Source organism: Oxyura jamaicensis, chromosome 19 (assembly GCF_011077185.1).
Source record: "Oxyura jamaicensis isolate SHBP4307 breed ruddy duck chromosome 19, BPBGC_Ojam_1.0, whole genome shotgun sequence".
NCBI classification, from domain to species: domain Eukaryota; kingdom Metazoa; phylum Chordata; class Aves; order Anseriformes; family Anatidae; genus Oxyura; species Oxyura jamaicensis.
In genome coordinates this window covers 2,335,359-2,361,293 of record NC_048911.1, presented here as the reverse complement: position 1 = coordinate 2,361,293, position 25,935 = coordinate 2,335,359, and the positions used below count along the sequence as shown (strand labels likewise).

The following is a 25,935-nucleotide window of genomic DNA, read 5'->3' as shown; positions in this document are numbered from 1 at the left end:
TGCAGTGAAAACAATTGATCTGCTGGATAAATGGCAGGAACACGGCTAGAACTGCTGCTTACAACTCCTTTAGAGCAAACAACAGCTCCCAGCACTGCTCCTTGCCTGTCCCTGCAGCAGGAGAGCCGCTGCTCAGGTTTTCCTTTCTCCTTGGGGAGTGTGAGCGAGCCAGCATTTGGGCACCCCGGGTGAACAGATGAATTGGAGCTCACTGTTCGTTCCCTCCTCGACACGCCAAGCAGCGTGCCAGGCTGGGCGGCTGCGTCTGTGCGCGAGGACCCGCGCGCGTTAGAGCAGTGGCAGGTGTTAAATAGGAACAGATGTTAATATTGACAAACTGAAGTGGCTAAATGTGGAAATACAGCACTGCTGAGACGTGTGAAGTGAGGCAATGACCTTCACACGTTACGGATCTAGTCAATAAAAGGCAGCTCGGTGGGAGCGCGCGGATGCCGCGGGCAGGCCGGGGCTGGGGCAGGCCCTGCAGCTGTGGTGACGGCACGGCCTGTCCCAGCATGGCGCTTGGTGGTGGCTTCTGGAGCAGGGCCCAGGGGAGGGTCTGTGCAAAAGAGGTGACAAACTCCAGAAAGCCCAGACTTCAGAGAACCTGTTTTTAGCATCCAGTGACTGTATGAGTGCTGCCTGTATTAGTGGCTGTATGAGGGCCCTGCCTGTCCTCCTGTGGCATTTCAGTGACAGGAAAAAGAGGCAGCTCTGTTAAACACTGTGTCCCTCCGCTGCTTTGGTCTCTTTTATCCAGATTTTCTCTTTGTTTGTACAGATCAAGGATCCTGCTGTACAGTCTGTTCATACTGCCATAGATTCTTCCACTAACTTATTTTCTCTCAGACCCCAAGGTGTTTAGGGTCAAAGCCTGCTTTTCTTGACTTTCACCAGGAACTTCAGTGGGACAAGATTTTGATCTTTTGCTCCAGGGAACAACAGCAATTTCTGCTGCCATAGGTTGTTCTAACATCTGGGTGAGAGGAAGGAGATATTCGCTGCATTAAAGGTTAATGGGTTCTGCTTTGAAACTCCCCAGTATCCAGTCCATGCTCTTGTACCTTCAAGATGTACCCTTGCATGAATCCTCATGCTCAGGCTCAGCAGCAGGAGCCCACACCAGCTTGTGTTGTTGCACAGGCCACCTTAGAGCTGGGGAAGCAACTCAGAGTGGTGGAAACCCCTTCATGTACCACAAAGCATGTACTTCGTGCTTCTGCCCCACAGGCCTAAACCAACAGCGGTCAGAAGGGAGGATTTCCTGATGGAGGGACACTTCCGATGCCATGTTTTTCCTAGGAAAGGCCTTTGAGTGGCATCCAGCTTCAAACTAGGTATGGAAGGCAGATCACACGCTGGCTGTGTTTCTCTGAGTTGGCCACTCGGTGAGACGGGGCAGGGCTGCGTGGGGGAATTAATGCTCAGGGCATCCATCGGGGCCAACCAGCCTGACATGTTTTTAAATGGCATCAGCTCCCACATGCAGCAGCATGCATATAGATCACAGCCAGGAGACAGCGCAGTGATGTTCAGTGACAATATTAGTGGTGGAAATCAGCTTTAATTTTTCACTTTCCATTTCTTGGCAGATCAAAAGTGAATATGCACTGTCTTCATTAGCAAGGCAAATACCTCAGCGCTCGGGAACTTGTGCGATTCCCTTTCCTTCCAAAGTGCAAAGCAGTAGATAAGCAGACATCAAAGTGGTAACTGGTGATTTTTATGAAAGGATCCCAATCTTGACTGGAAGGCTCCTGCACTAGGCCCAATCCCACCTGACATCTGTCAGGTGAAAATATGGAAATGATGAGTTTTGCTCATGCTTGCTGATTTGAGCGGGATTCTTTGTATTAGCAGTGCTCAGGGGAAGGGCCTCACAACAGACCCGATGATTGCATTTTTGATTTGGAGATTAAATAACTATGGTAACTGGAGTTCAGCTCCATCCTGCTTAATTCCATTCCTCTCAAAACCAGGCATCCAGGCTCCCTTGAGGTCTTGTTCATAACTCATCCCCTCATCCCCTCCCCAAATACCTGGGTGAGGAGAGAATCAATGGGGGGTGTGTAACCCATTGAGTGGGTGGGGAGCCTGAAGAGGTAGCTGAGACGAAATGTCATTCAGGTGCCAGTGGTAGGCAACCTCGTCATTGCCCTTTGGTTCTCGGTCACAGGCAAGCAGGGCTTTTTGAGGCACACCCTCAGGGTTCCCTTCCCTAAACCAGTGCCAGGATCATCTGATGTATGGAGCAGCTAACTGCAGTATTTCAGGAGCTGCTGGGGAGCCTTTGGGTAGTCCCTGCTATAAAGGAAGGAAACTGCAGCCACCCTGTCTCTGATCAGGAATTGCTGTTCTCTGTCCAGTACAAAGCAAAATAAAGCTGGTTAGGCTCAGCCCAGTGGCGGGAAATTGCCTCACTTAGGGGCAGTATATAGCAAATGGGTGAAAAAAATTAAAACCTTTCCAGCTTTAAAAGTGCATCTCTCCAAGCCTTTTTTTTTTTTTTTTTCCCTTCTTTTTTTTTTTTTTTCCCTGCCATAGGCAAGGAAATTTGAATTTGCAGTCATGGTAGCCAGAACTGGCCAACTGGTTGTTTCCCTTTCCTGAGATCACCTAACACCGTCCTCAAAAACATCCCCCAGCCTGTTTGGAACTAGGAAAGCTAAAGCATGTTAAAATGTCTGCCAGCATACCTTGGTCTACGGGGTTAGAGGTAGCTGCAGTCTTTTTACCACACATTGCTTTTCCTTAAAAGCTGCAGTGAGGGGGAAAGGTTTGCCTGGTTCCAGGGTACCAGTAGCCCCCAGGTGCTCCTGTGCTAAGTTTCCAATACAAGGTGTCCCCACACCGCTATAGCTCAGCTTAAGATGAACTCTCAGAACTGCTGAGATCACCAGAAATAAAAAGACCACAGGGTGAAAGCTTCTGTTCTTCCAGACCAACAAGAGTTCAAACTGGATGCATATTTTTTCAAGAATTACACAGACTCTGAGCTTTGATTAGCTTGCTTTGTATTTCCAGAGCAGTAGAAGCAAGGTGATATCTGGCTTGGTATTTGGTAAGCCTATTTATTCTCATCAGAAGGTTTTAGCATTAACCTATAAGCACTGTAACTTTGTAATGTGATGACACAGACAGCTTCAAACAGACAAGAGGTCACTTTTCAAGGCTTTTAGCCTCTAGGAACCTACTGATTTTTAATAAGAATCACACAGCTGAATCTGTGCATATGGTTTTGAAATTCATTCCATAAAGCCAGAGTCTTTCCAAGCCTTTGTTTCAGCTAACATCATTACAAATACTTGAATGACTTTTGGAGATCATCTAGGATATATCTCCAGTCAAAATGAGTTAGATACAAATTGACATGTTCATGCATCTGGGAAAGTACTAGCTTTCCTTGGGTTTTATTGTTCTCTTTCATTTGTAATTAAATTATTTGCTCTAAAACTTGATCGGTATTGACAAAGAGCACATTTTCTCTTCACAGAATGCGTTTTTTTTCTTTTCTTTGTGTGTCAGACACGACAAATTTACCATTCTGATAACACCTCCATGCTTAATGTTAGCCCAGGTCTCTTAAAGAGCGCACAGGTACAGTCATCCCCCCCACCTGCTACTGGAGCCAGAGTTGCAGGCTTGACTTCTAGAGAAGGACCTAAATAACAGGTTCTAATGGGGAACTTTTCATAGGAAGGCCTCCAATGCATTGGAGACAGAAGTGCATAAAATCCGTCTCTGGCAGATGCAGAACAACATTCTCAAAGCTCCTAAGGACCAAGGAGCCCAAGATCTATTAGGTGAATGTTTGAAAGTTATCCAGCTTTGCTGCTGAAATGTAGGGCATTCATTTTCCTGGATCACTGAGCTAAGTGATTTTCTTAACTCAGACCTAGGGGCAGAAACAAGGGCTCTTGACTCCCAGTCCAACACTCTAAATATTTCTCCTTTGTTAGGAACACAAGAGCTGCAAATAAATTCATGCAAGCCCTTGATACAAAGTGGTATGCGGGGAGAGATATTCACACTGCCAAATATCACATATTTAATTCAATTAAATAGTGTTTATATATAGCCAATGGGGACACGTTCCTCAAATTTGCTCTGAATTTCCCCCTGGAGAAGCCCTTCTATCTCCTGTTGCAGGGCTGAGGTGTCCCAAACATCTTCCCTGAGCCCACGGCTCAGCCTGGACAGTCTCTACCAGTCTTGCTTCACTTCTGTGGCAGGCTGTGCCTCAGCAAACTATTTCATTGACAGCTCTTGCCAAGAGAGTTGCTGATTACTGCCAGATGTAGATATTTCCTGCTGAAATTGCCACCTACTTCTAGCAACAAGGAGACCTGGTTGCCATCTTTTTGCTACTGACATCTGCTCAAAAGACAAACCTTGGAGGCTGACACCAAGCTGAGAGTGCTTAAAGAGCTCTCAGAAACCTAGCCAGGCTAAAGCTTTTCCCTTAATATGGTGAAATCGCCCTCACTGTAATTATGTTCTACTTGGGAGGCTGGGGGTGTGGGTGGAGGGGAGGCACCCCAAGGAGGCTTCAAATTGGCCTTGCCCCAAGGTGTGGGGTTTTGAAGGGATGGGTGTCTGCAGAGGGCTTGCTTGATGAGTAGGGCTAGCTCTCTGAGCAACCCCTGGTTAGGGGCTTTGCATGTTGAAGCCCTAAAATGGGAGGGTAATAAGTAGTTAATTGTATGCCTATCTTTAATTCTCTTCCCTTGAATAATAAGGTTACATGCATTGCTGTCATGAGGCTTTTTTATTATTATTCCTTCCTTCTGTATTGGGCATTGTTTTCTCATGCTTGGTATCTCTCTGTTTTTGAAGGTCTCAGGTTCAAGTTTTTTGCCTGGGCTCTCCAGAGGTTTTGATCACTTGCCCAATTGATGGCTCTTGTGAGTCTGTTCCTGTTAACGTGGTGCTTCTTTCTGTGCTTCCTGGTTTTGCTGAAACCAGGGACCTGCTGGAGGGTCATGCTGCTCAGCGTGTGCCCTGGGTTCTGTGGTGCTTGATGCTAATGTGATGCTAATTAACTTCACTTCTGGGAGCTTGTGTTTTGAGCAGAATCTAAATCCTGTGGGTGCTGCTCCTGCAGGATATGGTGGTGGTGTCGGGCAGGGGACCAGGAAACATGACAGCAGCAACTGACTCGTTCCCAGGCTTTCAGTGACTGTGCCCTGAAGACATGTAGAGCAGCCCTTTGAGGTGCACTGAACCCCTGCAACAGCGTTTCCAAACAAGGGTTTTCAGAATGTAACTTCTTCCCCCCAAGAAATTAAATTTTTCTGTGAAGAAGGAAAATACTTTTTTGGAAGGTCTGCTTTTCAGTTCTTATATTTTTCATATCTACCCACATAACAGCCGAGCCATTCCTTTGTATTAATGTCTGCTTCATTGTGCCTGTTTCTCAAGGGCACCAAATCTGTCTTACATTACACAGTAGGCCTTGTATTTTTTTAACTTTGCCTTTTAGAAGGTGGTTCATTTCTAGTGTCAGGTGTAACAAATTTGTGTTTCCATGCCAGGTCTGGCCCATAGCTCCTGATGATCCGGAACTGGGCAGGATCAGGCTCTCCTCCTTCCTTCCTGGTGGGCTGTTGGTGCTACCCATCCCTTCCCCGTGAGACCTGATCGCCCCTTGTGCTCATTTCAAAGTGACCCTCCTGAGGATCCCCAGGCAGCAGCCACTGCGGCAGCTCTGCTCCGTGACATTGATAAACCACAACATATTGTTTAACATATTGTTCCCAGTCCAACATATTGTTCGCATTCATCATGGAAGCAATCAGTACAGAGCATTTTATTGCAAACCTGTTTCCTGGTGCTCATCATTAGGTCATTAACCTTAACAATGTCAACATGTTCTCGGTATGCGGTTTAATTGGAGCGCAGTACAGAGCAGTTGCACAGGCTGTACCACATACAGGGGCACACTGCTTAAGAGTAATAGAAAAGCTGTACCAACAGGGCACTGATGCTAAATAAAGTCAGGTCTGGACAGGGGATGTAAATTAAAGTAGCTGCACCAAGGGGGACCCGAAGAATTTCGTGGTGGAAGCATAATTTCCTGCGAGCACCTGTTCCAGTTGAAGGCTGTAGTTTTATTGTGCCAAATTCCAGATATGGGTTTTGTAGATCTTTTCCTTTGGTGGCTTTGCCATATCCAAGGAGAAGAGACGGACAGTCCAGTGACTTAGTACTCTGGTTTGCCAATACTGGTGTTGGCAAGGTTTCCTTCTGAGAGTGCTTGCTAAAGGGGCAAACCTCATGGCTCCTGGGTCCTGCTCATCCAGGCTATGTGGTGCCAAGACAGAAGTTCAAGGAGCAGTGCCGTTTTGCAGGCTGTCAGGAAGAAGCAGATTCTTCAGAAAAATGTCCTGATTTATGTACTGAACTTCAGGGGAAGATCTGTTTTCTGCAAAGGCTTGCTCGGTTGGTTATTAAGTGCTGTTTCTCCATACAAACCTTGCTTGGTCACTGTGAGGTTATCAGGACAGCACCATTTTGTTAGTGTAGATGGTCAGACCTTTCAGGGAAGGGCTTGTCTCTTCCCATGTGCCGGCAACCCCCTCACAGAGACCAGGCCTGGCACTGGCACCTCAATCTGCTCATAGTGCTGTTGAGTGCTAATAACCTGTGGCTTGGATGTTGAGGTTGAGATTTAAGGGATCCGTGGGGTATCAACTTCCATCTCCTGTTGGTTTTTGTCAGGTATACGTGAACGTATCAGCCCCAAGTTCTGCTGGTTTCTGATCGCCCTGCTGCAGTACGTAGGTGGTGTCTAATTAAGCAGCATGCATATGCATGTGAAAAAAGCATCACTTTCCTCACCACTTCAAGTGAAACCACAGATTGCTTATCACTGTGAAGCTGAGGGCTGTGTTTTCTGTGCTATAGGAAAGGAAAAGATGTGGCAGGAAAAGCACAAACGAAAGGCAGGTTGTTAGGGTGGATCTCAGGATGAGCAGCGTCTCCACGTTGCTTCCGTTCCTCTTTCCTTGCTGCTCCTTTCCTATAAAGCAAAATGCCCATTTCCTACCAACCTGGCCTATTTCTCTTCTTTTTTTTTTTCTTTTTCCTTAGCATTGAGCACTGCATTACCTTGACAGGAAAGTCCAAAGGTCTGATTGACACCCTGTTTCTTCCCCATTACAAAATAAACTAATTTCTTTAGCTTTGCACAATATTCTTCTGAAAACAGCTATTGATCTGCACAAGACTGGGTAATCAATATCCACCAGTTTGGGGAAAATAAATAAATAAACAAAGGACAGAAAATGATGGATGAGAATACCATTGAGTGCTTTTTGAACTGATGCTGTGTTCAGATCACTCAGCTGCTGAAAGAATGGGTTGGGTTTGTTTTGTAGCAGCGAAATGATGCCGAAGCTTTCAGATTCCCATCTTCGAACTAGCCCGTAGTCATTAGGTGTTACCGAATGCTTTCAGACCCATGGTACTTTCCAGGCTGACTTCTGTATCTGAATTGAAGAAGGCAATAACTTACAAAGAGGGGGAGAGGCTCCCCTTTCTCCCACTGCAGCATTTATAAATCAGGCTTACTGGCTTGCTGTAGGTATGTCTCAGCCTGTCTGCATGGATCAGTCAGAGCCAGGGCTGGAGTGTGAAGGAAAAGACTTCACCGACAGGGAGGCACTGGAGTCCTTCAGTCCTGGAGATCCAGAGAAGCTGCTGCCTTAATCTTCCTCTAATTTTACTGTACAGCTCACGCAGAACTCACAGAAAGCATGTTTGGTCCCTAAAATGCAGCATAAGGGGGGGACATCACATGTTCCTTGCTGGCCGAAAGCAGTTCCAACGCTGTGAGCACCGCGAGGCTGCGATCTGAGGGTGTCTGGAGGAGGGCGCGAGCTGCTCTGACCCATGGTGCTGCGAGCTCTTTCCATCCTCAGCCTACTCTTCTGTGCCTTTGGCACACTTAGGCCCTTCTAGGGACTGAATATCTTTCTTTACACCAATAATCAGAGGGCCAGGTCCCAGCAAACCATCGCACTGCAGCCGACAAAGCCAGTCTGAGCTCTCTCTGGGGCAGCAGAGCCGAGCGGCAGTGCTGTGTAATGTATGCAGGTCTTCCAGCTGATGAAGAAACAGGTGCAGTTCAGATGCTGTTTCAAGCAAATGAGAACAGACAAGGAGAGGAGGGACAAATGTATTTATCAGGCTGTATAACCGGTTGAAGTAAGACAGGAAGGTGACCTTATTTTGAAAGCTGGTAAAGTGCTTGAAGAGTTTGGAAAACTTGATGGAAATGGAGAGGAAATCAGGCCATGCTTTCAAAGGAATGCCTTTTTTCTCTCCCCATCCACTGAATGTAGTTTCTTGAATAGGATTTAGCTGTCACTTCCTGAATGCTCCGTGAGCAGCTGGTCTGATGTTTTCTGTTTATTAGCAAGGATCAAACAGGGTGAGCGCAGCAGTGGTGTAGCTGGAGAAGGGAGAAGGGGCTTGAAGCTGTTTGCGGCTGCAGCGGGGATGACAGCCTCTTGTCCTCCTCAGTCGATCCGCACACTGCTCAGAGCAGTCCTGGCTGGCCTGGTGAGCACACCAGGAGCTCCATATGTTAGCAGGAGATCAGGAGCAAGCAAATAGCCAGGATGCTGATAATGTTTTGTGGCAATGGAGGATCCTCTCCCTGAGAAGGTGCAAGGCCAGGGTGTGCAGCTACAGTGTGTTTTTCTGTGCTTTGAGGGGGAAAATAGCATCTCTATAAGATCACCTAATGGCAGGCTTGCTGTATGACCTATTCTTTACAGTAAGCATTTTCTCTGGTCTTCTCTGTTAAGAATTTTTGGTGTAACTTTGTAGAATTACACTGGTTTTGTGCGTTACTTCTTATTTGGATCCTTTGAGATGGATCTCTTAGGTTCCCATAAATTCCTCATCTCTTTCTGTTGTAATTAAACAACTCTCGGTGGTCAGAGTAGATCTGTGAGCATGAGGAAGCCTGTCAAATCAATACGAATCGTTGCCAGACATAAGCCTAACAAGCCTGACCAGGATGTACAAAGGGGCCCTCTGTCATTTAAAGAAATAAACAGGAGGCAGAGAACTTAATTCAGCTCAATCAGCTGCTAAGCCTGCCCTGACAGCCGGCCTTCAGAGACTTCTTCCCCCTGCTCCAGCATTTAGCTGAATCAGCACTTTCCCTTTACCCTCGGAGAAGTCTGGCTTCCCGTGTGTATCAGCAGAGGAAAAGGAAGGACGGTCAGACTGCAGTGCTGGAGCAACCACTGCTGAGGGTACAGCACACAGGGGATCTGGGGACTTGTAGGTGCTTGGAGGGCAGGCAGCCATTTGAGCTGAACGTGGCAAAGGTGTGTGCATGACATCAGTTCCCAAGACAGATGTTTTGAAAGAAAATATAAGTAATAAGGGAAAAAAGAGTTGGTCTTGTGGCTGATGCCAGCTAGGAGAAAGAGAAGGGTCCATCAGGAGATGGAAATTGAGAAGGTAAATGACATAATGATGGAGGAAACAGCAGCAAGACAGGAGTCAGCGGCTTGAGTTCTGCCTCTGGGTCCCTCCCTGCCCTTGGCCAAGATGACCAAGCTGAGTAAACGTTTGCTAGCTTAAAGGGCAAAGGATTGCTTAAAGGAAATTAATTCTAGATACTAAAGCTTGAAAATAAAGTCCTACCACTGTCCAGGTACCCTAAAAGAAAGCGTGTTGTCTGAGTGCCATCCCCATGCTGCTTCTCATCCTGGTGTGGTGTGATTGGTTCCCACTAAGCCATGCCCAAAATACACCTAGACAAGGGCTGAAACCTGCAGTTCAAGTTCTGGGCCAACCATTGTAACTAATGTCTTTTAGAAGGACTGCAGTTTAGTCCTAATGAATATTATCAACCCCACAGGTAGGCACCACAGGGAATCCAATGTGCCTCAGTTTGCCTAGCTGTGTGCTGAGACGGCTGCACAAAGTCTCATAGTCTCGGGGTCGGGGATGCAGGTCAGATCTCACTTCAACTTCTCCATCCCAGACATAGCCCGATCCCACTTCAGGTTGGCCAATTGTGTAGTCCTAGATTAGGTGAAATATCTATACATTGCAGGTGCAGGAGGAGCACAGCTGGCCATTTTGATTTGTATATGTTTATGTAAATGCCTCATAAAATATCCCCCACTGGGACAAGCCAAAGTCACGCATCATAAAAATCAGCTTCTGTAATGGCTTCTTTACAACAGCATTTGCCAAGGTAGTGAAAAAAATATGCCTGTGTTTATAGGAAATTAATTTCTGCCCCTTCAGTGATCAGCCCTGAGCAAGCAGAAGACTGAATTATCCCAGTTGCTTCTCTCTGGCAGAGAGAACTGCTCTTTGGAGCCTCCTGCAGTGTAATCTGGTGGGGATGTTTAATCAGAAAACCTCTAAGCAGTGAGGCCCCAGTTCAGCAAGCCCTGTACTCGTGCAGCAAGCCGTCCTTCTGCAGCAAAGCGCTTAATCACACCCTTAATTTTACACCTGTGCTCAGGCTCACAGTACCTGGCTGGATTCAGGAAGGTGGGTACATCTTTTGCTGAAGAACGGATTTTTGCCTTTGGGCTTAAATTAGCATACAAAGAAGGAGATGCCTTAAGAGGCAGATCAGCAAGGTTATTTAAAACATAAAACGACCCAAGCATGACAAGAGCTACCAGGGGAGGAAGATTTCTAAGTGCCAGTAGATGGTGCTCTGCAAGCTCCCTGTACGGGTGGGCCGAAGCCCACACCGATCCCAGTTTTGTGCAGCACCCCAAAAGACTTATGGTTTATTGCAGAGAAGGTCTTCATGACTTTGTTAGGAGCAAACCTAAGGGAGTTCTGCAGAAAGCAGATGGATTTTGTCAGCGTCTTTAGCTGAGTGTTGGCCTCCAGGTAGGATTTTTGTAGCAAGAATGTAGCTGCTCAGTCCTGTGGATGAACCAAGCCTGTGTGACATAACCCTGTAGGGCTTCTTCTGAAGAGCTGGAAAGAGCGGGTGAAATCCTTGCTCAAAGTGATGTTGGCTGAAAATATGTCTATAAATTCATTAAATGTAGATTTTTCTCTTGAAACCTGTTGTAAAACAGGATTGATAATTTAATTATTCTGACATCCTGGGTCTTGCTGCAGCGGGCAGATCCACCTTCAGGACAACTCCTGCATCTGCTCCAGGTAAAAGCATTGCTCCCTGCCCTCCTGGCTTGGTGCTTGCAGAGAGGCCCTTCTGCACCCAGGGTGCCCTGGTGCAGAGCAGGCTGTGTACGTGAAGATCTGCTGCATGAAGCAAGCAAACACCCGTGTGGTTCCTGGCAGTGGAAGAATGGCTTGCATCTGTCCCCTTGTAGCCAAAGATTAAGCCTGGACGATATAAAGAGCAGCAGATATGGGCAGCTGTTCAAATTAAGTGTTTTGTCTATATGTATCTACCCCACTGTGTGTGTTAAATCTAGCTCTGGCCGTTGCAGTTCATCTAAGCGAGTCGATGAAAGAGAAGTCTGTTTTCTTGCACATCCCCCTTAAATTTTGAGGAGTTTCCCTGACACAGTGATGCATAGTTATAGGCTCAGTAAAAGTTGGAATGATTTATGGCTTACACACTGTAAATCAATAAAAAGAATCACAGACATTGACAGTACGTTCACAGCCCATTTCTTTAAATGGAAGGCACTTTTCTATCTTTCCTGTTTCAGCCTAGTTGGTGCACAGGAGGTTCCTGCCACTAACAAAGTGCTAAGAGAGTCTTTATAAAGCTCGTAAAACCTACATCTTATGTAATACCTCTCCTTACATGCCCTTCTTGCTGCACTATCGTTATCCAGTCTAAAAGTGCCATGTCCTCCACCCTGGGTTATCAGATTGCCTTCTCCTGTGAACAGAAAACTGTATTAAAAATCTGTTTTTTTTTGTTTGTTTGTTTGTTTGTTTGTTTGTTTGTTTTTGTTTGTTTGTTTGTTTGTTTTTTTAAGGCACTCCAGGCCAGTGTGCTAACCTCTGATTTTCCAGCCTTGGTGTAAATCCTGATGAAACTGTGCATGGTTGGTACGCGAGGTTAGTGTGAGATGGGTCGTGCTGAGCGCCCAGCGAGTCCGGGCTGCAGCTGGCGGGGCTCTCCTGGCAAGCAAGGTGGTGATGCTGCCTGTGCATTTTGGGTGCTGCAGGATGGATTTCAAGGGTGCTGTTAACGAGCCTCACACGGAGCTCTGTTAGGAAGGGGCTGGTCCGCAGCCCTGCTGCCCTGGGTGCAGTGTGAGTGCCTGTTTTGCTCAGGGTTGTGCAGACCAGCTTGCCAGCACGGTGAGTGGGGATGGGAGCCTGGGTGCCAGCCAAGTACAACTTCCTTTTATTTACATATAGATACCCGTCCTGGAACATGTTTAACTGCTTTGTTGAAATGGGCCATAAATGGGCCATAAAAGTTAGCCATTTAAGTCTGGAGAAGCATTAAGAGACTCTTCAGTGGTGGATGGGATATAAATAGTGCACAGCCCATCCACACTTCAACAAATGCCTGGTTACTGGCTGCTCTGAAAGAGCCATCTCCAAATATCTGCCATCTGCTCTTTCAGAGGGCAGCCATGTAACAAAACAGGACAACCCCACAGGGCTTCTCCAAGCACTCAGAAGTTACTAGGGCTTGGGTAAACTCTAAACAGGTGTCAACGAGGTCATAAGAGTTACAGACTAAATAATCTGTTTTAGAAAATCAGATTTTTCATTAAAGCCTCCATTTGCCTTTAAAGGCAGCATGTATTACAGGTGTGCTTATCCCTTGGGAGCATAGCATGTACTCAGATATTCTTTGGGCAAGCTGGAGACTTTTCCTGAGTCAGGCCAAAAATGAGATTTTAGCAGCTTAAGGCGATTTAATGTCTCCCTGCTTTCTTTTGAGAGAATAGGATACATGCTTTTAACAATCGGCATTATCTATACAATTGCAGTCCTGCATACTGCAACCAACACCTCATCATGGTGTGCAAAAGTAAATGAAAAAGCAGCAGTGATTCTAATTACTGTATGCTAATTGGGCTGCATTCAGGCTTCATTGGTGCTGCTGTTATGCTGCAAGAAAACAATGGCAGCATATGTACTTATCTTGCTCTACTTATCCTATGATTATTCTCTGCTAGTACAAAAACATACTGAAATAACAACCTGCACACAAATTAGTGCATGAAATGGACCACTAGAAGTTCAGCCTGAGCACATTCTTTCCCTTGTTTTGCAACTAATACGGTAGCTTCCATGCCACAGCAGCTTAAAGCACTTTTATCTTGTACTGGGCTTTGGTTGTAATAGCCTTGCTTGTCTTCTGTTGCCTCTCAAAGAAAACACTTGTATTCCTACATGATCCATCCCAATGACCTTTTTTGTTAGGATCTCCAATCCAGAGTTCTACCCTGGAAGTCCCATGGCCTCGGGAAGTGCTCCCTGTGCAGCGTGCAGCCAGCAGCACCCGCGTGCCCCGCACCCCAGTTACCTCCAGACTGAATGTGGTAAGGGCGAGGGGCACGTCCCGCACTGCGTTACTCCTTGGCTGCTGCCTTGGTAGTGGAACTTGCTTCGTGCTGTAAACTGGACTCAGGCATTTGCATGCTGTTTTTTACAGTAGTATCTAATACGCCGAAAGCTGCCGGAGTCATTACAAAATCATCAGTGCTTGTTCCAGTGTGATATATTCTGTTTGTCTAGCTGGCTGTTTTGCTACCATATGTATTTATTGAAGCTGACTGAGTATCTTATTCAGTCATGTTTTGCTTATTTATTCAAGAACGAGTTCATCAAAATTCAGCCAAGCTCTCTGTCCTCAACATACACAAATTTAATCTAGCGTTTTGAACACACCCATCGCAATAGCAACTGAATGCAAAATTGAATGTGATTCAAAAACTGAGTGCAAACGTGATAGGAGCAATGAAAAAAAACTGGCTTCCCACAAATCCATCCCAGGTATTGCTCTGGGATACTGTGATGGCCTCTGAGAGATGAAGGCACCATTTTTCCCTTTAAAGCATTAACCTTGCCTCTTAGCTCCAACCCAGCTTCAGTGCTGGGGCCCTGGGGGGTTTCTAGCGGGTGCCTGTCTGAGGGCCCATCAACTAGTAAAATGGTCATGATGTCATGTACAATATTGTGGTCTCATCAGGGAGACTGATTTGTGTTGCATTAAGCAAGACAGAGTTGCTAATCTCCACTGAGGTTTACATGGGAAAATTTAAAGCCTATTCCAGTATATTAAATGAGGCTGAAAAGCTTCGATCAATAATTTCCCTTGTATGAAAAATAAGAGATGAAAATGATGGTAGATTGATTCAAAATACTTAATGCCAGATACCAGCTGATGGAAGTACCTTGTAAATAGCATTTTGTACAGTTGCCAATGAATTAGTCTAAATTGTGAGGGTGATTGAAATGTATTTTATAATGTTCATCTCCACTTTAGTGGCCATTTACAAAATTTAGAAGAATATGAAATCCCTGAAGAGAAAGTGAGCAGCCTGCAAAAAACAGAGCAGCTAGCAGCGGTAGTTTGCAAATGAGGTCTTGGAATACTTTATAAGACAAAAAGCCTGACTTCTTTACAAGCAAGAAGAATCAGTGTTAGTGGTGTTTCAGATTTGAAAATGTGTTTTCTAAGTACCTCTTTTTTCATCGACCCTCTCTTTTACATGGAGATTATGATCTTTGATGTGGGAAGTGAAATGGATATTTTTTTTAAGTTAATTTGGTAATAAAAGAACACTTCCTTCTCTGAGCAGTCCTACAGAACCATGGTGTTTTGTAGGACTGTGTTGTATCTCATCACTCTGGTTTCTACAGGGAATTAGGGTGTAAGCATATGTTGCTGAGCTGGCTCCGTGGAGCGAGTGGTGACCTTGGGCCGTGGTGAGATGGCTCCTGGGGAAACTGAGGTTGCACCAAGAGACTTCAGGGTTGAGACCAGCCATGTAGTCTGTTGCAGCCCATCATTCCCTGTCCATTTGGAAGAGCTCTGCAACCCTCCTTGCCTTTCTCTGGAGTTTTTTTCTGGCTCCCAGTTGCTCTTTGAGTTATCCCAGGGTTGTTCCCACCAGGGCTCGGGGTAGCCTATGGTATGGGTTTACCATGGCCATGCTTTTTCCATACCCACAGGGATAACAAACACCTGGACAATCCTGCCAGAGCTGTTCCAGAAGGATCTATCAGTGCTGCAGCGACTCGGGAACTTGGCATTGCTTCAGAAGCGATGAGCAGCGCTTTCTGCTTGTTTGCTCTCATAGCGAGCCACTAGGAAAGGGCTCTGAACTCTGCAAATTTGGGTCGAAACTGCTTTGAGAACTTCATTTCATGATGATTTTTTTGCTGCTTTAAGGTGTCAGTCTCATGGCCATGTAGTTCTGGCACTGGAGTGCGTTTCCCTGCTGGCTGGAGGCAGGACTCAGGGCAGCCAGCTCCCCGCAGTGCTCCAGGTGACACAAGAGCGATGGATGGACTGTGCAAGGCTGCCTGCTCAGAGCTGATTTCCTCTTCTTGTCTCCAGGCTGAACCCTGAGGTTCCTACCTCTACATGGCAATGCCAGGGGTTGTACGAGACTTTGCTTGGTAGGTGCTATTTTTCTGTGGTTGTTACCGTGACAGATTTAGTGGGAAAGTCTCTGCTTGCAAGCTGCATTTGGATGGAGCTTTTATTTTTTTTTTAAGCAGAAAATTTTAGGTGTATGCCCACCTTCCTGCTCCACAATCATATAATCTGAAGAAAAAGGCAGCGTGCAGCTGCTAGTATTGTAACAGGAATGCCTCATGATGGATTTTGTCCTTTACCTTACTGCCTTGTATTGGAATAGGAAGGAAATGTGATCAAGGAGGGGCTGTGTAGCACCCACAAGATTGCCTCGATCACCAGCACCAAAGGAAAAATGCTAGAAAAGTAATATCTTCTCATGAGTAACAGGAAAACAGCATTTCTTTCTGGTGATTCAGTCTTCTAATTAGTTTCCAATACTCAGTCCACAGGATTTTTGCAGGAAATAGGTCTTTCTATTTATAAATCGCCATTCTATCAAAGCACGATTTTTAATTTGTGGCCTTGAGGGTTTTTCATTTCCTCCTCGTCAGGTGAACTGCAACTACACCGCCCTCCACCAGCACCACGCCAGCTGCCACCGCAGCTCCCGGTGCCTCGGGGGGGAGAGGGGAGCTGGAACAGGGCAGAGCCCTTCAGGGACCCTTTGCTGCTGAGAAGTGACCGTGAGCAGCTGTCCTGTCTTCCCTTGGCTTTTCTGCACTGAGCTCCGTGGCCAGAGGACTCCGCGGTGGCTTTCTGTCCGTTCCTGTTCAGTGTGCGCACCCAGGGGACCAGGGCTCAGCTCCTGCTCTGCCTCTCGCACCAGGAACTTGCTGTGGCAATCAGCAAAACCCATATAAGCCCCCAGAGGACTGACTGACCTATTAGTAGGCGATGTCTGACCTACTAATATTGATGAAGGTAAGAAGGACAAAGATTTAGCTTGAATCTCAGATCTTTGATGAGGAAACAAAAGCACAATGAATCTAAAGCTCTTATCTGTTGCTGGAGCACCAAGCTCCCCTGTTGTATTCCTGTCTGGAACCTGTTGTGCTGCTGGCTTTGCCCTTCTGATCTGGTAGGGCAGAAGCAAGCCCCAAACACCACACCACTGCCAGCACTGCAGCGATGAGGCCTGGCTTTCTGCACCTCTCCCCGCACCCTGGTGTCTGATAAAGCAGTCGCCTTTCCCTCATGGACTCACTCGTTGCCTAGTTCTTGTACTTAGCTGCATGTTTTGAAGGAATTCATAAATATATGTGCATTTGGAGCCTTCATGCTTCTGTCAGGTGTCTCTGAAATCAGCTGTGGGGTTCAAAACATACGTGGGAAACTGGGAATGTGCCCGCTGTGAGTGAGATTGCAGGGGACTCACTTCTTTATAGGCTCAGTCAAGATGAAGAATTCAAAGGCTTAAAAAAAAGTTCTCTTGCCTTCTCCTTACTGCAGCTCTCTGTGGTCCCTTTTCCTGTGCTTCTGGTCAGATCCAGAAGTGCAAAACCAGCACAGCAGGAAAAGGCCGTTCACCCAAGCAAGGGAACATTCAGCTCTGCAAACAAAAGCATTTGAAAAACACGGGTCTGGGGCCCTGCCGTGCTACGAGGGTTTTGTGTGCAGGTGTGAGCCTGTGCAGCAAGAGCAGGTGAGGCCAATGCAGTGAGCAATGGGATGCTCCTCGTGCCAGTGTACCTGTTGTGGGATTGGCAGTGGCTGAGCCCAGCACCAGCCTTCCCTGGTGAAGGGGAGTTGGTGGATGGCTTCACCAGGTCTCTATTTAAGTGCCCATGAGTCAGTACCACAGGCCTATCAGTGTGATGTTTCTCACCTCATCAGGCCAAATTTGCAGTCAAAGAACAGACTTGGAGGTGAAGTTTTGCTCTTTTTGGTGCCAGCAAATATCTTAGTCATGATCACTTGTGGAGTGACCAGGCACCTCTTGGCAACAGCAGGCTCTGACCAACACGTCTGTGAGGCAGATGCGTTTGGTAAGGTAACCTGAACGTATAGGTCTTCCCGGACACTGCTCACTGCAGAGCAATACCTCTGTGAGGGAGGGAGTATCAACCCACCAGCGGAAAATAACCCCCTGCTTCCTCCTTCCAACTCACACTCCCATGGGCTTTTCATGCTAAATAGAAATTGCTTCTGCATTTTGCAAGAGTACAAGTAGACAGCAAAGGTAAGGAGGTGAAAAAAAGCATGCCTGGGTATGGCTGCCAGCATATTTACTTGCTTCAGAAATTCTGAATGAGAACAATATCTCAAAATTAGATTCCAGACACCCTGGGGAAGAGGAACTGCTGCAGGGCTTGATGCAGGTTCTTCCCTTGGTGCAAGTGCTCGGTTTCCAGGGTTTCTGCAAGTTCCATCTAAGCCCTGAGGTGGTCAGGCTGCCCGCCGTTCACGTGCTCCTGCATGCAGCGTGCTGTCATTTGGAGTAAGCAGGGAGTTCAAACAGTCCTGCAGAATAAATGCCTCAGTTCCACGTACAGCTTGGAAACAAAAGCAGAAAAAATGCAAGTCTGCGGGTGCAGGCCTACACTGAAAAGTACCCACTCCCACAGGACCTTTGTGTGGCTGATTATTTGTAGTATTTGTGCACACTGCACGGTGAAGAGTTTTTATTCAGCTTCTCACATTTGATGGACAATCCAGAGACGAGATCTCGTAAGGCCAGGTAGGCACCACTTTGTGTTCCTTTCACCCAAGCCAGCAACTGTGGAGTTGACTGTTGCATTCGCTGGATTTCATTTTTCTCCATTTTGTCAGGTTTAGGGAGGAAAAGTGATGCATGGAGCTAAACGTCTAAATGGGGTATGGAATCTGGATCTACATTTTAAATCCTTTCTAGGTTTGGGCTGTTGTGGGGTTTTCATTTTAACCTGCTATAAGTAAGTGGCAAACGTTTTATCCAGTGTTGGTGGTGTAAATACCATGATTTAAGGAGGAATTTCCTCAAATATCTCACTTTCAGTTTAAACAAACAAACAAACAAACAAAAAACATAGGTTCTGTGTAATTTCTCCATACATTTTCTTGATGCAAGAAACTTGTGATGAAAGAGAAGAGACTTGTAATTTCCCTCTGGCACTGCGTGCTGTATTTGAAAATCCTGCTTGGCATTTGCAACTGCACACTTAAAATAGGCTCTTTGTGTTCATTCATAATTTGTCTTGGAGGTTATCAAGGGTAATAAAGTATTGTGGAATGCATTTCTAAAAGCTAGGTCCACTGTAGGAGCTTTTAAATTATTTATTAACGTTTCTGCATGTTCCTTGCTGAGGACGAATGTATTTCACTCGGGGCATCTGGCCTGCCGGGAAGCACTGAGCCGGGCTGGATGCTGAGCTGCTCGCCGCTTCCCAGGACTTGGGATCCAGAGGCTGAAGCCCCCTGCCTAGCAGTGGAGGTCTAGCTCTCAATCCTGGTGGCTGTGCCTTCGGGAGGGCCTGGCCACCTCTTGCTGATTCATTGGACCAGCCCAGCACAGCGAGCGTTGCCCTCGCTCCTCTTGTACTGGTGGCAAAGCTTCGGCTGCCGGCAGCTCTGTTCCTCCCTGGATGACAGCGGTGACTCGCTGGAAACCTTCCCCTTCTTTTATGCTTGCAGATCACTTTTATTCTCATTTACATCCCTCAGCTGCTCTTTTCTGACATGGGGAAAGGTCCTAATGGAGGAGAAAACCATGTGGCATACCTGGGGGCCCACGGAGGCCTGCGTGGTACCCGTGCCCGAAGGACTTAGAAGTGTGTTTGAAGATAAAAAACAACAGGATTTTACAAGCCATGTGGTCGGAGTGTAGTGGAAGTGGAAGAGGGTGTTTCTGTAGGCACCAGTGACAACCCTTTGAAAGGTAATGAAAGTCTGGCACAGCTTCCCAGCACTGAGAGGAAATACATGGGTAACTGCAGATGTTCCTGCGGTGGAGGCACGGGGGGAGCAGAAGAAGGGGGAATACGAGAGATGCTTTGCTGCTGTTGCCCTAAACAGCAAATAAGCACTCATCAGTAAGTCAGCCCATAACATTTTCCCCCAGACACTGTCCTCAGATGGCCTGTTTGTGCTAATTCTCATCAGCACTGAGTCACATGTAAAGCAAAATAAAATATAAAATAAAAAATAACAGCAACAACAACAAACACTGGGCAAGAGATTTTAAATTTACACTATCTAGGAGAAAGCTTCTCACCAGGGCTGGTTCATAGATTGTAACAAATAACACCAGGCCCTGGGCTGAATGCTAAGGTTGTGGCTGCATTTTGAATCTGCTGCTAATTCATAAACATCACAAGCAGTTGATTTCAGCAGAACCCCTTGATTTAATTACACTCTTGTATACAATGGGGACCTTGCGTTTTCCTATATGTAATGAATATTAAGCTGATAGCCCTGTAATTTCCTGTGCCGGGCTTGCTCTCATTTTTTGCATATTGATACCACATTTGGTTTGTTATTTTCCAATTTTCCAGTCTTCTAGACTTGTGCTCAGCGAGTTCTCCATAGTAATTGCTGTTGGCACACACGTTTCCTTCCTCAAATCTGCTCTAACACCCTGGAATGAATTTTGTCTCATCCCAGAGATTTGCTTGGTTTTGAATTTCTCTTACTTATTCATTGCCTTTAACTCAGCAGCCCTGGAGTTGTGCAGGACACTGGATATAATTTCATATTCCCCAGTTTTAATTTCCTCCCGTAGCCCAGGCAGCCCCCCTCCCTCGGCATGCACATGTGTGGTGTTTTCTCTGCCCCTGTGACTTGCTGCTGTTCGTAAGCTGCTTTCCAGCAGCACGTCCAGAGAAAATGGTCCTGTTCCAGCCTGGGCACCGACAGGGATCTCGATGCAGCATCATCAAAATTCAGGCTGGTATTAGCTGAATCTTTCTGCCTCTTTGGGATTTTGGCATCTGTTCAACTTTTTCTCTCTCCTTGGGGTTGTTCAGTTGGGTATGCCCTACCTTGCCTTTAGAAGGGGAAAGCAATCTGTGTCCGTGTGTGCTGGGGAGGCGTTGTGTGAGGTTGCTTTTGATGATTATTTGTGTGTGTAAGGCTAATGTGGAATTAAAACAAAAAAGGAGTTGACAACATACTTGAACTTCTATTTGGACAGACTTTTCTTAAGTGTGAGTTATACGAGGTATGTCAGCTTGGTGTCTACAAATGCCTTCCCCAGTGCTGCATAGGGGTGCTGGGGAGAAACGTGGCCCTGAAAGTGTGAATGTGTGATGCCTGTGACTGTTCTTAGAAAAAACAGCCACTTAGGAAAAAAGAGAGAATGGAAAAAGGAAGAAAAAAAAGAAAAGCTTTAATGGGATTCTCTCAATTTTCCAAGGTGCCATCTGCAAATGAGCCTTCTCAAATGTGCCCTAAGGAGGGTACCCACTTCCTGAAGCCCCTGAGCTTATGGGAGGTGTTCAGAAACTTTGATCAAATAGACTGGTTTTACCTGCGGTGATGCCAGGCAGACTGTGCCTGCTGCTGGTGCCTCTGACTTTTCAGACTGGCTTTTTTTGGGTCCATTTTCTCTCTTATGGCATGAGCTGTACACCTCCTACAGCTGCACACCTGTACACCTCTCACGGCCCTCATGCAGGTTGAGGTGCTCTTCAGCCATGAGTTCACAGGAGTGTTCTCCATCCTGGACATAGGTTTGCTGGCTGTAAAAGGAAAGACAGATGCCTTACCTGTATTTCTTTGTGATTTCTTTTGAGGAATACTTACTGAGAGGAGTATTCCTGCGGTAAATAATTGTCTTTGCCAGAACAAGCAAAAAGGAGGAGTGCCCATGCCATAAACCAGCAGATTTCCCCCAGCACACCCTCGTGCTTGGCCGTGCTGCTGCCAGGGAGGGGAGCTGCCTGGGTCTGTGCTTATCCCAGGTAAGCACCTACCTTTCTCCTAAATATATCCCAGCCTTACTGACTGAGTTTTAAACCTGAAGTTGTAGGAAGGCCAGATCCTCTCTCAGGACTTTTATATAATGTTTTTGTTGCTTCATGTTCTTGTTTTCTCCCCTCGTCCCACAGGAAGAGCAATGACAGCCCCACAGCTCCACATGCTTTTACCAGTGTGTTTTTACTATATTTTGTACACTAACTCTCCAGTCTCCGAAACCTCTGTCCAGGGAGGGCACATGTAGTCTCGTTAAAAATAGGCCATCCTGAAATTCATCTTTCCAGCTAATTCTGCTTGTGGGGGCACTGTCAGATAGCAGCGCCCTGTCCAGTACAAGGCCTGACCCTTTCTGACACCCCCAGGTAAACCCATACCTTCCAATAACCCCTGTGGAGGCTTTAATGCCACGATTTTTTGGCTTGTTTCTGATTTTCATGACCTTGGTTTCAGTCCCCTTTGGTGATGTTTTGCTGGCAATTGTTGATTCTGTTCAAGACAGTGTTTGGTAGATTGTATTGGATAAAGGCAAACATACGAAGATGAAAAGTTTCTCTTGCCTTAGTAGAACCAGATCTCTGAAATGTGTCTGTTTCCTCAGCCTTGGGAGTCAGAGGTATCTTCCTAGTGCACAAAAGGAGCAGCAGGACCCAAAGCAGGGATAAATGTGGATGAAGCAGTCACGTTGATGATGGTGCTGCCATGTAATGATGCAATTTTTTCTGATTTTTTTTATCAGAAATGAGTCTTGGTGAACCAGAGTCTTGATCAAAGATAGACAGTTTGAATTCACCTCTCTCTGCTGCAGAGTAACCTACTTCCTGGTGCTACCTGATGTAATCAGAAGCAATCTGTGCAATTAGGAGTCTGCAAGACATTTTTGGATGGCGAAGCTGTCAGGTTACTGTCTCTCCAAGTTGTGTTTTATTTTCCTTAGTGCTCACAAGGTATCTTAGATCCTTTCAAGAGACACTTCCTACTCACAGGCTCAGCAATTATTGATGTCTTCTGTTGTCAGACAAGCAGAGTATGTGAGCATGTGTGTACTGCTCACCAGGTACATACCACTGTCCTAAATGCATCACTGAACATGTTAAAATTAGAAGCAAAAAATACATTGCTCACACAACTCATCATCCACATGTGTAAAAAAAAAACGGGGGGGGGGGGGAGGGAAATGATCATTTTTTCTCTCCTGGTGTTGATTGCTCTTATTCCTGTTGAGAGGGCTGATCAGGAAGGATTTGTGTGTTCAACTCACGAGTAATAGTGCTCCGGGCTTTGCAGTGGGTAAGAGGTGAGTGCATGGTGGAGCGCCTGTGCTGGGCTGGGATGGGTTGAAGCCTGTGCTCGAGGGCTTTGCTCCCTCCCACCCAAGCAGCTGTGCTCCTGGTGGCAATGCAGCCATAGCAGGAGGCACGAGGAGCCTCCCAGACCCAACCTTTCCTCCCACTCGTGGCTGCCCGTGAGGGCTGTCACCACCCGCCAGTGCCATGCCCAGCGCCATCCCTCCCCATACTTGGTGCACTTGCATTGAGCCAAATTCACCTAAAAACTTACATGTGCGTAGATTTTCTGCTAGGTTTGCCTTGCTGGCTGACTCTGGACCAGTTGCATCACTGTGATCCTGGTTCAGGTTCTGTGTGGTGCTTCAGAGGTGAATTGCTGGCTTACCTCTTATATAGGGACAATATCATCCGTCTGGCTGTAGCGGCTTTAAATAATGGCTCTTTTTGCAATGGCAAAGGGTGAAGCAGTTCCTCCTGCACAGCCCTCTCTGAGGGAAGAGCGGAAAGTGGCTGAGCAAGTGTCACATATGGTTGCAATAGTCTCAGAGCAGGAGCTTCAGCGTTATTCAGAACAGTTGAGCACGTAATTGTGCATAATGCAGCAGAAACGCTTCTCTCCTTGTGATTGAAAGGCATTTGCTGTTGATTGGTGTGTAACTGTTGTACCTGGGAATGTCTGGGGGCTGTGAATCTGAAACATTTCAGGCACGAGTGCTTATCAGCGACATCTGAGAACAGTGGAGCAAAATGGCCTCGCGACAAATGCAAGCAGGACAAATAACGACCTTTACAAGACAGTTTTATAGAACAGGATAAACAACAGGGGCTGCATCCTCAGCCGTAGTAAACCATCCTGTCTGTGCTGATGCTGCCAGCCGAGGTGCTGATCCTTGGAGATCTATAGAAATGTCACACAGCAACAGCTGCCTTTTTGCTTTGTGGCTGCAGTGAAATTGCTATGAGCAGGCCTGAGAGCCAGGCTCAGCGTGATCAGAAGGCTGATATCACCCACCTCTGTGCTTGAGAGCTGGTGGGAAGTGCTTCTTACTGGCAAACCTTTACTTACATTGAGTCATTGTGGAGCGAGCAAAGCGGATGAGCTTGGACAAAGTGCAAGGGATGCATGTCACCACTTCAAACCCAGGGGCTGATTATTTCTGCTTATTTCCTTTATTTCCTTTAATTCTCCCCATGGACTGACGGTTGACCCCAGCCAGCAGGCTGGGGGTACCCGTTCATTTGGGGTAGCAGGACAAGAGCACTGAGTGCACTTGGGAGCTCTGGTTGGTTCCTAGTGGACAAGAGCAGCCTGCCGATGCAGTCATTTATTAACTTGTACACCTTCTCCATTGTCCCAGTATAAAATCTGAGATCTGAGGTGGTGTTAGGGTGCAAATGAACTTCAGCTGAGCTCGGATTTCAATCACAGAGAAAACCCGTGCTGCTCCTTTTGCCAAGCTTGTATTTAGGTAAGGAGTCCAGTCCGCAGAGCTGCTGATTTAAGGCTTTTACCTGTGTGAAATTCGCTTTGAAGAGTAATATTGGTAAAAAGGGAAGCTGGCTTGCTCTCCTAAATTAAGCAATTAGTCTTAGACACAGCCCTCTCTGTGAAGGAGTTGGAAGTTCATCCTCACACTGAGATGGAAGATGGTTTAACAAGGCGTTTTACAAAGTGTCGGTGGATAAATTTCTGAAGCATATCTGTATAAACCTGCTGTAAAGGCTGTGCAGAGGTTAAGTAGATAGATAACTTTATAGAAGCTGAATAATCACACTGTCTGTTACTCTATATAATCTTGCTGGAAAGCATATTTTTCTGCAGAGCAATGATACAGAAGATATTTGTGTGTAGCGATTACAGCAGTAGAAATCAATTGCACACAGCAAATAATTTGTTAGCACAGGGATGCACATTATATCATCAATAAAGGGATTAGTTTGTTGAACTGTAATGAGGGTGAGAAGAAAGCAAACTTCACGCTGGTATAGCTAGCCCAGTCATAATATTGGCAACAAATTCATCTAGTGTACATCCCTCTGAAGAAGAATATGGTTGTGTGTGTTTTATACTGAAGGTTTCCTTTACACCCACTGGCTCCATACATTCTGTGCATCTTCTGGGTGTGCCACAAGTGTCTACTCATTAGCTCCTCAAGACTAATACTTACCTTGTGTTTTAAGTAACACAGGACAGGAGCTTTGCCTCTGTACTTCCCCTCCCCAGGGAGCTGCAGGGAGCAGCACGGCCGCCCCTCGGCCTCCTCTCCTCCAGGACAGGCAGCCCAGGCGTCCTCGGCCTCTCCTCTCAGGACGTGCCCTCCAGCCCCTTCACCAGCTTCACTGCCCTCCTCTGGACCTTCTCAGGCACCTCAGGGACCTTTTAGTATCAGGGAGCCCAGACCTGTACACGATGCTCAAGGCGAGGCTGCAGCAGCACGAAATGCAGCAGGAGAATCCCCTCTGGGTCCGGCTGTGCTGTGCTTCGTGCGCCCCAATGTGTGGTTTGTCCTCTTGGCTGCCAGGGCTCCTAATGCCACTGCCCCCCCGAGCCCTCATCCCCCGGCTGTGCCCATACCTGTGCCTGGTCCTGCTCTGTCCCAGAGACAGCACCCGGCGTTCCCCTGCACTCAGCTTCAGAAGATACAGATAGAGTAATCGGTTCCTTTTTTCTGTTCGTTATTAGCCCCCTCTTCTTGGATTAGAATCTCTTAAGGGAAGGCACAGTCCCTTATCCTCAGCTTGGATGAGGCCCCGAGGTGCTAATCTCAGCTGAGCTCCTTTTACTCTGATCCCACTCCCTTGTCGCACGTACGCTGTGCCGTGACAAATCACGCTGGAAGCAGCCTCCCCAAACACCTGTGAGGTGGGTTGGTTTAATTATCCTTGCTGCGGAGTGGGTTTTCCAAGTGTGCTGCTGATGGCATGAGCTCAAGGTCACCTGAAGAGACTGTGGCTGAAAACAGATGTCAGGCTCTGCCTCTTCTCCCTGCCACATGCCCCGCACCTCTTCCGAGCTGCAGCAGAAAATCCCGCACTGAAGCCCTCCAGAAGGTCTCTAACTCCTCTCTGCAGCTCCCTGGTGCACAGGGGATGGGCTGGTACGTGTTTGTGCTTTGCAGAGGGGCAAATACAGGTGAGGCAGGGTGTGATGTCTTCTCTTAGAGAGGCTCTTCTGTTCTGAGTGAGTCCTGTGGTCGAGGCCAGCTCCGGTGTGAAGCTCTGCAG

General features: G+C 46.8%; 1 long non-coding RNA gene across 1 annotated transcript in view; it reads left to right on the top strand.

The window, feature by feature from the left end:
- The window catches only part of LOC118176341, a 258,610-nt gene that overhangs the window by 198,098 nt on the left and 34,577 nt on the right, over positions 1–25,935 (top strand). Inside the window, exons 13-14 of the long non-coding RNA XR_004755348.1 lie at positions 21,241–21,408; positions 23,738–23,740. This is a non-coding gene — a long non-coding RNA (uncharacterized LOC118176341). The remainder of the gene's footprint in view (positions 1–21,240; positions 21,409–23,737; positions 23,741–25,935) is intronic.